At 38.6% G+C, this 12568-nt stretch overlaps 1 protein-coding gene across 12 annotated transcripts in view; it reads right to left on the bottom strand.

The window, feature by feature from the left end:
- Positions 1-12568, bottom strand: part of mbnl2 (muscleblind-like splicing regulator 2) — a 104425-nt gene that overhangs the window by 74724 nt on the left and 17133 nt on the right. For 11 of the 12 annotated variants that reach the window (XM_067986557.1, XM_067986565.1, XM_067986567.1 and 8 more), the window contains exon 1: positions 12258-12412. The exons of the other annotated variant lie outside the window; for it this stretch is intronic. The gene's annotated coding sequence lies outside the window, so the exon portion shown is untranslated. Of the gene's footprint in view, positions 1-12257; positions 12413-12568 lie in introns of those variants that run through there. 12 annotated transcript variants of the gene reach the window in all.

The following is a 12568-nucleotide window of genomic DNA, read 5'->3' as shown; positions in this document are numbered from 1 at the left end:
GACACAGTCCCTGGAATTAATGGATCTAGATTTTTATCCCCCCATTGTGTATCTTTTAATGGAAGAGTCTATTAGAATTAAAAATTTGACTTAACTTCTAGAAATTGATCATCTACTCACATATTTGAAGTTCAGCACTCAGTTATCGCACATACTTAATGCTTATAGTCAATCAATTCATAATCTGCATATTTTACAACTGCTGTCTGACTTCTTCAGCTTCAGCTGTAAACTTGTGTCTAATGTGTAGCAAATTTAACCACAAAGAAGTGAACTATTTGGAAGTAACCATTAGTAAACTGAATTAGCCATCTGAGCATAGAATCGCCGCAGGTTTCAAAAATAGCTACATACACTTGCTATACCGTAACTTAAGGAAAAATATATTTTGAAAATGTTCATGTGACAGTGATGAAAACAAAAGCTACAGCACATTTTTTTGTATTCAGACAGGCCAATATTGCACATAACATTAATTTTTAACTTGGCAGTAAAAACACTACCGCTGCTCTCCATTTTTGTTTATTTTACAAAAGGGAATATAAATTACAAACTGGAAACAATTTACAACAGTATTGCCAATTATCTGCACTATATTTTAATTCTTTTTCTTCAAAGTTTTATAGAAGATTTTTGGGAAGGGGGCCAGGACGGAATGCTAAGTTGTATAAACGGTATATTAGGTGCTCAAACCATCTATTCAGCTCAGACTAAAAGATACTTTTACATTGCCTCAGTACCATATTAATACTGCTGGCTGCCAATGTGCGGGCCACATGCAGCAACATCAAAATAAGCTCGCTGGATTTGCTGAAGCTGGATGCAAGGAAGATCCATTTTTTAATTCTGGGCATCAGAAGCTGGCAGTACTCACACTGCACCAAAGAGAAGTAAAAACAGTTATTAGCTTTATTATTCTGAAAAGAGTATCTTGTTCATCAGAATAGTTGTGATAACTGGGGAAGGCATCAGATAAAAGTTGCCTTTATACTGCATGAAACTTGTGCTACAGTCACTGCTTCCCAATGCAATAGGTAGGTGCAGCCAGCAACAACCCAAAAGTGAACTCTCCAGACACCCTAAAACAGTTTTTAAAAAAATGCTTCATCCTGGCCACCACTAAGTGAATCCAGCAAGTTTACTTCGGTGTTGTCGTTAGCCGTACTAGACCCATGAATTGGGCAGTATTAGCATCGCAATTAACTAATATAAAAAATAGCTAAGTACGTGCTTCTTCTGCCTTTTCAGGATTATTCTCACCTATGCACCTTCAAATCCTCTTTACCTCCTTTGATAAGCATATCTGTGCATTACCAAGGTGAAAAAAAATCACTAGGCTGACCTACAAACAGAATAGTGCAATCATACTCTCCTCCAAGGCTACCACCTAAAGTCTACTCTGATTCATGTACAGTTGCATTATTCTGATCTGAGGTTTCCGGTATGGTCACTTCCATTCTGACTCTCAAACACATACCAGTAGTTATCAACGTTAGTATTTACTACAGTTGAAAACAGTATACTTAGTCACACCATTTTTACTTATATATTTGAGCACATCAGCAATCTTGACCCATTATTTGTGTACTAAGTGTATCAACACTAAACTCTGACAAGGAGTTGCTCAGCACCATCACAAATTTCAGCAGCTGCCATTTTGCCTATTACAAAAAACAGAAGTAAACCATACTACTTTTTTGGTGCCATAATCATACTAAATCCAATCCAATTCTAATCTGGCAGCCAATGAAAAATTTGAAGCTTGAAACTCCTGCCTTGATTGAAGTTTCTGAAATGAACAGGCTGAAAATTCTCTTCCAATGATCATTTAGTAAAAGGTTGGCCCTCGAATGAGCTACCACTTTTTGCTTTTGCATGTTTCTATCAAAATACCTTCAAATCAAATTGCTACAAGTTACACTTCTCAAAACCTTGCTAATAATGAACCTTCCTAAAAAAATTTAATAAAACGAACACAGTTCCCTCCTATACACATTTTGAAAGTCCTCCCCTTCTGAGCGAGCTGATACAGGCCTGTAAACATCATCTGAGCCGATACAAGTACATCTATATATTAAAATTCTTACATATTGTGCATGCTATGTAAACATTTCCTATAGGAATACCAATGTTAAAATATCAACACTTACCAGTAACACCATTAGGTGGTACTCTAATGGGACTTCAAACGTTAACATCTCCTCTGGCCTGTAACAGCTCTCTGTCACATCACCAGATAGTGCTGTATAGCCTGATCATCCTCTGGCACAGCTTATACTCCACAGCTCCTCTTCTGGAGTTGATAAGTAATACATTTTATTTTAAATTCTGGAAAACTCATTAGAGCAATCAAGGTTAAGAGGAGATCCAATAAAGGTATCAAAACCTCAATTTTAAATAAAGTAAATTAGGAAAAACTATCTGCACTGGTAACTAGAGGGTATGAATTCTAAGATTACCAAAAGAATAAAAGGAGAGATTAAGAGATTTTTTTTTATGCAGAGGGTTGCTAGAACATGCAAGTACCAGAAACAGTGGTGGAAGCAGAATCCATGATGGCTTTTAAAAAAAAAGAATGAGTATTTGAAAAAGAAAAAATTAAAAGAGCATGGGAAAGGGCAGGATACTGGGACTAAAGAGATAGCTCTCGGAGAGCCAGAGCAAGTGCAATGGCCTGAATGTCCTTCTTATGGCATTTAAAATTCGATGACTTTTACCCTGCACCCATTCCTTGCCCCATTGTGTGCTGGCTGCCCATCTGTGGCTCGACTCTTCTAATTGTATGCCTTTTCCTTGCCCCTGTGGCCCAACTACATGAACACACAATGATTTTCTATTTAAAAAGAGACAAGAGTTTTATCCAGAAATAGCCCAAACAGGGTGAAATTTAGTAATTCACCAATTTGGTATGTATCTAATTTAAAAATTCCTCTCATCTCTGCTCCCATTGCTGGATGCTGTGCGACCTACATAATTAAATTAAAAATTCCTCTCACCTTCCCCAGCACATTTATTTTTTTGTCTCCCTTAGCATGCGTGTGTCTTCCTTCCAGAAAATACAGCCCGTGCCCTAGTTCTTACACCCCACCTGCTGGCCCCTACTTGTGGCTCAAAAGGCACACATGACCTGCTGGCCTGAAGCCAAGGATCCTTCTTCCTAACCAGCACCTTGTACCCATCAGAAAATACAGCCTGGGGACCTCAACAGTTCCTTTCACTACCTCACAAAAATGTTATCTACATTCTTCAGGACTTCCCTTCCCTGCCACTTACCATGTCCCGGATGAAATGGCAGATGACAACAAAAAGGGGGATAAAAAGGGAGAAAGGGATAGAGAGAGAGAAAGAAACAAAGATAAAAAGAGAAATGACCAGAAAGAGGAGAGAAGGAAAAAAAGTAGGCCAAAGACAAGGGAGTGAGGGAAAGAAAAAGCAAGAGACAGAAAGTGCCAAGAAAATGACACACATAGCTCAGAGACCAGTCATCTACTCTGATTTACCATGGGCAATGTCACAGAAGATCCACTATGAATCAAATAGCTTCATAAATCTACGTAGCATGACAATGATAATTCAACAGTAATAGTTACCTCACCAGTTTCTTTGCTGCTTCAATTTAGTTTCTCCTACACAAAGACAAGCACACAAAGATGTAATAGAGTAGGGATTAATGAACAAATCAGAAGGTGTGTCCTAGCTCATAATGCTGTCCATTAGCTCTTCAAAGTCAATGTGTGCAGGGGCACCTGAAATTGACCTTCTCCTAATAGCATCATTTCAGTCAGCAATAACCCTATAATTTTCTTCTATCTAGTTGAAGTTCTCTGCCTAATCAGGGATCCCCTCCACAACTTAAAAAAGGTCTTTCGCCAAATGGTCCAAACTTTGAGAAAACCCCACCCCTTTGCAAGCCACCTAACTGGTGATTGTGTTTGTTCTATTGACAGTTATATACAAGACAAATCTGCTTAAGAATTACATTCTTACACCTTTGTTTTTAAGACATTTCACAACATAAAACATTTCATCTGCAGCACCTACTAACAGGTTAGGTCAGCACAAATAACTAAATAATGTAACCAAAACCCTACACAGGAAAATCAAGCTCATGTCCTGAACTGCTATTTTGTCCAGATAGGTCATACAGGCATGAAGATAATTGAGAAATAGATACAACTAAGACCAAATAAAATACAATTTAACTGTGGTGATAGCTGAATATTTTCATTCTTTTTAAAATTTAGGACATCACCTCTCCTCCCAAACAATATCTAACAAAACGCCCATGAAAACTGTGAAGTCAAGTCCGAAAAACAGTCAAAGCTAGGATTCAAACACTGGATGGGAATCTGATGCCATCACAAGTTACCAGGCTATTCATAATTGTGTTTCAGTATCTGGATCACAATCTCCAATCAGACCAATGTACAATAATGGTGCACTGCAAATGCAGCAAAACTTTTAATATTTCTACCAAAAAAGTTACTTAAGTAGCCCTTTCACAATTTGGCATTATCTGCAGTAATAGTATCTGCAAGTGGCAGGTAAAGACTGGCATTCCAATCCTCAGTACGGTTAAAAAAAAATTAGAAAGGCTAATGGAACGTGAGCCTTTATCTCAAGGGGACTGGAATACAAGGAGTGGAAGTTATGCTACAGTTGTATGAAGCTCTGGTTAGACCATATAGAGTAAAACTTAATTTTGTCACATACTGCTGTGAAATGGTCAGTTTTTAAATAAAACACTGCATGCAAGTTCAGAATGGTGAAACATGAAGATTTTATAGTACATCAATAGGAACATAGAAAATAGGAATTACTAGACGATAAAAAAAAACACCGAAGTTCACTTTCTACTATCCTGGTAATCGCATTATACAACAATAATGGAATTGTTAACTAATCATGGCAATCAATCTCTATCAGTTTGTCTACAGAGGCATGGAAAACCTCCAGTGGTCCAAAGTTACCTATTCCTCCCAAGCATGTTACACTTATCATAAATCATCTCAAATTACTTATTTTTTGAAATAAATCTATTGCCCATTTGAATGAATCAACTGTTTCTGCTCCTAATCTGTTCCATAGATTTACCTTTCGCTCACTCAAATAATGTTTCCACAGATTTGTTTTGAATTTACCCCCATTCAAGCGCAGGCCAATCTTTAAAAAAAATTTACAGCTTCTAATACAGATATGAATAAAAGACTCAAGTGCACCTAGACATTACTGTGAATAGAGACCTCAATAAGAAAATCCAATTGAAAGTCACTGCTCTTCAATATCACTAGAGAATAGAGAAGAGGCAAACACATCTGAAGAATAAGACCATGAATGCTATCCTCAATTCTCTGGTACATGAGTCTAATAGTCTATTATTGTTATTCTAATAGAGTTTCTACTGTTAGGAGTCACTGTCTTTTACAGCTTTCACAAATCACTGCCCAAACTCAAACAGCAGCATACAAGGTTCCAATGCCAACATACTTGTCAACCATGAGCCACTAAGTTGGCTGTGTTGTTAATCGAGTTTGAACATGCAACAGTCTGCTGATTAGAATGCTATATTTACAAAAACTGATCCAATAATAATTATGTGGTAAATATTTCAGTATTAGGTGGGGGCATTCTTTTAATCATTGCTTTGTGTGGAAAACTTTCCAAAACTGTGCAAATATTCACCATGACTATATTGTATTTACATGCTATAACTTATTGTAGAGCAATCTGCATTTGAAAAAGCTACATTAGTTGAATTCAAAAATCAACTTTAGTACTTCAATAAATCATTTCTCCAAGTTGTTAGAACAATATTTGGTACAATATTGGTCCCTAAAAAAATGATTGAACCCATACTCAAAGAAATGGTTAGTCGACATAGTTAATACAACACCACTTTAATAAGGAGAGTTGACGAGGGTAGTGCATTTGATGTAGCCTACATGGATTTTAGCAGGCTTTTGACAAGGTCTCACATGGCAGTCGGGTCAAAAAAGTACAAGCCCATGGGATCCAAGGAAGAGTGGCAAGTTGGATCCAAAATTAGCTCAGTGGCAGGAAGCAAAGGGTAATGGTCGACAGGTGCTTTTGTGACTGGAAAGCCGTTTCCAGCAGGGTTCTGCAGGGCTCAGTACTAGGTCCCTTGCTTTTTGTGGTATGCATTAATGATATGGACTTAAATGTAGGAGGCATGATTAAGAAGTTTGCAGATGATACAAAAATTGGCCGCATGGTTGATAGTGAGGAGGAAAGCTGTAGATGGCAGGAAGATGTCAATGGACTGGTCAGGTTGGCAGAAAAGTAGCAAATGGAATTCATTCCGGAGAAGTGTGAGGTAATGCATTTGGGAAGGGCAAACAACGCAAGGGAGTACACAATAAATGGGAGGATACTGAAAGGTGTAGAGGAAGTGAGGGAACCTTGGAGTGCATGTCCACAGATCCCGGAAGGTAGCAGGACAGGTAGATAAGGTGGATAAGACGACATATGGAATACTTTCCTTTAAGTCGAGGCACAGGATATATGAGCAGGGAGGTTATGCTAGAACTGTATAAAACACTGGTTAGGCCACAGCTTGAGTACTGTGTACAGTTCTGGTCACCACATTACAGGAAGGATGTAATTGTACTAGACAGGGTACAGAGGAGATTTACAAAGATGTTACCAGGATTGGAGAGTTTGAGCTATGAGGAAAGATTGGATAGGCTGGGTTTGTTCTCTTTGGAACAGAGGCGGCTGAGAGGCAATTTAATTGAGGTGTACAAAATTATGAGCGGCCTAGATAGAGTGGATAGGAAGGACCTATTTCCCTTAGTCAGAGAGGTCAATAACCAGGGGACATAGATTTAAAGGTAGAAGGACTACAGGGGAGCTGAGGAGCAATTCTCTCATCCAGAAGGTGGTAGGGGTCTGGATCTCACTGCCTGAAAGGGTGGTAGAGGCCAAAACTCTCAACTCATTTAAAAGTACCTGGGTGTGCACCTGAAGTGCCGTGACCTATCAGGCTACGGACCAAGAGCTAGAAAGTGGGATTAGGCTGGGTGGCTCATTTTTGGCTGGCGTGGACACGATGGGCTGAATGGCCTCCTTCTGTGCTGTAAATTTTCTATAATTTTATGATTCTAAATAAGTTATTCAAAGGATTAGCCCTATTCTGCTACCTTGAAATTGTTACTTTCACCTTTCCTTTTGCTAACAACCCCCCCCCCATCACTTATAAAATAAATCTTAATGCTAGTGGAGTACTATTCTTCAGAACTAGCTAAACATCACAACTTTAGCTTACAAATGGAAATGTCATACAGCTCTAGGACTGTCTGGAAGTACATCTGGTTGTGAACACAACCCCTATTACTGTTATGCAACTAAGCCACACATGAAAGATCAACTTGATTCAACTGTTGTTGGATATGAAAATTACAGACTGGAGTTTTAGATACTGCAACATAATAATGGGAAGATACTTTCTGACAGCATAAGTCACCTCCTAGTATTAGAGTCAGCAGAATAATAAACTTTAATGAGATTTATTAAATCAGCTTACTTACGTCCCACTCTCCTTTAATGTAAATCATTCTTTGTTCTAATACAGCAGATAAAAGCACTGGGATGGTTATCAATAACTAAACAGCCTTCTTTTCAGACCATGTTCCCAGATAAAAAAAGTATATTTTGTCTACTTCAAATTCACATCCCCCAAGTTCCAAAATGTCAGGAAATAGGACACATCTTAAAAAAAGCATAGTATTTGAAATACATAAAAGTTGCAATTTTTCTACATTACATATTTATAAATACCAATCACATACAGTAGTGCTAATTTTTATTTTTTAAAGTGTGAAAAGACAGAACCGGGTAACTATGGGCCTATTAGCTTGGCTTCAGTATCAGGTAAGATGCTCGAAGGAATCATTGGGGGTACCCAAAAGACCACTTAAATAGAGCAGGGCTTATCAGAGACACCCAATGCAGCTTACAAAAAAGGTGTCTCTTATGAATTTTTTGAAGAAGTCACCAGGAGGAGGGTAACCCGGTAGACATTGTCTACCTGGTCTTTCAGAAAGTTTTTGATAAGGTACCTCAAGAGGCTTCTCTGCAAGTTGGAATCTTGGGGAATTAGAGCTAACCTGCTGAGGTGGATTGACAGTTGGCTGAATGCCTCGCAGTCAATGGATTTGGATCTGCTGAGACCAGTTATTGGTGATAGGGCCTTTGCTATTTACCATATTCATTAATGATTTAGATGTAGGTGTTGGGGGAATGATCTGCAATTTGCAAATGGTACCAAGACTTGTGCGATTGTTAAGATTGTAGATGATGCTCGACATGCTGCAAGCAGATCTTGTGTTGGAAAAATGGGCCTGTATTGGCAAATGTTTAACTTAGAAAAGCGCAGTGTTATTCATGTCAGCAGATCAAATGCCAAATATACTTACACCCTACAGGGACAGCACTAAAGCCAGCGGTGAAAGAAAGAGATCTGGGTGTTTTGGTGCATCTCACTCTAAAAGGTCATGACCAATGCAGTGTAGCTATTGCTAAAGCAAACAGGATTCTAGGTTGTAATTACAGGACAATTCACTATAAACCAAAGCATACCATTTTGTCCTTCTACAAGACCCTGGTTAGGTCTTAGTTAGAAAACTGTGTCCAGGTTGTGTCTCTTCACAGGGTGGGGGATATTCAGGCTCTGGAAATGGTGCAGAGGACCACAAGATTAATTCCCAGTTTAAAACACCACAGTTACCCAAAGAGCTGGGTCTGTAGCCTTTACAAAATGTAGGCTCAGAGGCAATTTGATTGAGGTTTATAAAATAATGAAGAGATTAGATTGTGTTAATGTGGACCAGGTATTTTAACTGAATAGGTTAGGGAGGACCAGGGATCACGTTTACAAGCGATGCAAGGTTGAATAGCGGACCTGTGCAACAGGTTGCTGGCTCGTACGGTGAATGCTGATTCGCTGTATTCCTTTGAGAGAGAGCTGGGCCTGCTTCTGGCTGGGGTAGAGATCACCTCGTACAAAGGGCAGGTATCCAGCAATATAAATTAGGGTCTTTGTGATCTCCTGGACTCGTTTCTATCGCCTAAAGGGCTCAGGGGAATTGTCCAGATTCTCCCCCCTAATTGGCATCACGATATAGGACAGACAAGATGGACCAGTGGGTCTTCTCCTGTCTGCCATTTTCGTATGAAAAAAAACTATTACTGAAACATCTGCACTAATGATTACAGCACCTTTTATTTTAAAATGGGTAGTCCACATTAAATGTGTGCACTGATCTGGTTAAGCAAACAAACTCAGAGCAGCTGCTGGACAGTTCACTTGCATACTGATAATTAACTGCAGAAACAGCTCACCTTAAAATGAAAACACAGACAAGTAAATACTATTTACACATACACAAGGTATCCTGCATTTTCTGAAAATTAGATTGTAATCTGTATCACTTGTAAATTTTCATGTAGTTTTGTTTCTCCTGCAATAAACAACAATGACCATGATGCAAGAAAACACTGCTCTGGTCCCTAAATTGTATCTCAAAGTAATACAGGTGTGATTAACGTTTTTGACAGCAAAGGGGGACAGGTACAGGTTCGGGTAAACATCACTTACTTGCTCATTTCTCATTCCATTCATAAAATTCTTCATCTTGCGGGGGGGGGGGGGGGGGGGGAAAGAGAGGAATTCAGCAACATTGTCTTAACATTTTTTTCACTACTGAATCACTCTCTCTCTACTTGCACTATACACTTAAATTTATATCGTGCAACTCACATTCCCAAGATACCCAAAAGTGCTTCACAGCCAACTAATTAGTTTTTTGAAGTGCAGTCACTGTTTTATAGGCAAATGCAGCAGATAATTTGCACACAGCAAGGGCCCACAAACAATGAGACGATCGACCAGTTAATCTGTTCTGAAGGTGTTGGCCGAGGAACAAATGTTGGCCACGACACTAGGAGAACTCCCCGCTCTTCTTTGGAAAAAGTACGAGATCTTTGATGTCTACCTGAACAGGCAAGCCTTTTGAATAAAATATCCCAGAAGTCTAGAACGTCATGACATCTGTACAGAGTCCAGAGTGCGCAGAGTAATAAATTGCTCTTATCAAACACTTTAGGCTCAATGTCATCCCGAAGCATTACAGAAATGTGATGTGAAACCTTACTCTGCCTGTGAGATTCTCTATTAATTTGTTGGCGTGTAACAGGTGGTCACTGTAGACTGATGATCTTTATTATACTATAGATAAAAATTGAACTAATAACTAGCCAGTAATAAATTATGCTGAATCAAAAGCAAAATATTGCAGATGCTGGAAATCTGAAATAAAAACAGAAAATGCTGGAAATACTCAGCAAGTCAGGCAGCATCTATGGAGAAAAAAAGTTAACAGAGTTAACTCCGAGTTCTGACGAAGGGTCATCAACCTGAAGCTTTAACTGTTTTTCTCCACCAATGCTGCCTGACTTGCTGAGTATTTCCAGCATCATATATAATATGCCTAATGCTAATCTGAATTGATAAAACAATCCAGAGCTGTAAATACCAATTTTAAACAGACTTCAGGAAAATAGCCCAATACATGCTCAACTAAATCAAATTCATTGTTGATTGGATGCTTACGACTGCACAACTTTTTCCCTCAATATTGGGAATCCTCTACAGGCTGATTTTCCTTGGGAACTTTCACATTACAATTGGCAGAATATCTACAAAACTAAGATTTTAGTATTCAAAATTGACAAATTACTATTAACAAAAATGATTCCAAACTGTATTTTAACATTTAGCTTCATTTTAGTTCTACCATTGCTCACAGATTAAAATTGATGTTTCTATAAACAACTAAGTTCAATTTAAAAACGAAACTAACCTTTAAAAATATTGTTCTGACAGATCAATAACCTTTGCATGCTTTCATCCTTTTAACTAGAATCTTGCAACTCTACTATATTTCCTGACAAGATTTACATCAATGGTCCTATTGTACGTTTTTTTTTACAAAATGTACAAGAATTGAACCCTGCTAGAAAAGTAAAATAAATCTTAATGTTCTCCACACAAATCAGAAATAACACCCCACAAAAATCCTCATAGCATCGTTTATGAAGATATTGGGAAAAAACAAAAATCCTCTCAGAGCATCTATGAAGATATTATTTTGTAGAAATTGGTAAATAATGTGTACATTTATGGTATTGCTCTTTGCCTCTAGGTGCTTGCCATAGAGCTGCAACCCAAGATGAAGAACTAAGGTTAAGATCTTAACTAAACCACAAATAAATTAAATCATTCTCTACATTGAACAGTGAAATATTTTCCAAAACTAGCTCAAAACACGTTGACTTCTTTAGTTTCTATCTTTAAATTAGAGCACTTGAATCACGTTCAATTTTATGCGATTTAAAATTAAACATCGGTTCTTTTAATGGAACAAAGCAACTTTGTCTGTACATAGTTTTATCCTGTCCAACCTACGCTTCTGCCTGTGGTAATCTTGCATGTTGGATCTTGCAAAATATTTGTAATTTCATGTTCCGAATACATTATAGTTCTCACCCTGGTTTGTAACATCTCCTTTCACATTTAAAGTTCACTTTAGGATTAGACAATCTAGTTCGATTATTTCACGTTCCCTCTCTGGAGGCAAAATACTACAAAAAAAAAAGCACCTAGTTACTAAGCGGCCATCATTTTCCTTAAGTGTCAGAAAGTGCACTCCAATGAGTGCGAGGTGGTTAATGGTCCATGTCCTTCAAGTTTAATGTAATACACTTTGCAGTGAACTTGCGAGGGGCCAAGAGCAGTTCGCATACTTGTGCAAGTGCAGTTACCATTATTGGTAAACCTCTAATGAATGGAGTCTGATAATTGGATTGCAATCCCAGATTAGCTTAAAAGCAGGCAGTTGCTGAATTTCACCATAAAATATACCGGGTTATTTTTCGTTTTACCCACTTGAATTGTACAAACTGTCAATGCAAAAAGACTAGGACAAATTCCCAATTTTGTCTTCTTTTTTTTTTAGTTGACCTAGAGAGGATCAAACCACACCAGTCAGACTTTAATAACACCACCGGGCAACGATAAATGTGACTTTTACTATAACAAAAAGAGGTGAACCGAACCTAGGTATTAAGGAGAGGGAAGGTAGCTGAGGGGAAGGGGGGGGAAAAAAATCAAGTGAGGTACACGGTCAGTCAAAGGGCGGCTTCAGACATCGGGGAGGGCATCAAGAAGTCCAACTTACCGGGACATCGCTCCACAAGCGAATCGGGCAATTCCCCCAAATGATTGTCGCTTCAACCCGATACGGTTTTAATTTTCTTTTTTTTTTTAAAAAAGCCCGCGCGGCGGCCCCTGGAAACTCGTGAGAGATTCAGTTGAGGAGGCGGGGGGGGGGGGGGGGGGGGAAGAAGAGAGGAAATAACTTTCAACTAAGCTGAGGTGGAAGATGGAGTCGCGGATTTTTATATAATTGAAGCTTGGGGAGAGAGGTGGGGGTAGGGTGAGGTGAGGGCGGGGAAAGGATTCACGATGTTTAAACCGCAAACATTTGAA

Source organism: Heptranchias perlo, chromosome 6, assembly GCF_035084215.1.
Source record: "Heptranchias perlo isolate sHepPer1 chromosome 6, sHepPer1.hap1, whole genome shotgun sequence".
NCBI classification, from domain to species: Eukaryota; Metazoa; Chordata; class Chondrichthyes; order Hexanchiformes; family Hexanchidae; genus Heptranchias; species Heptranchias perlo.
Note: the sequence above shows the minus strand (reverse complement) of the source record. Positions and strands in the feature narration are given on the sequence as shown.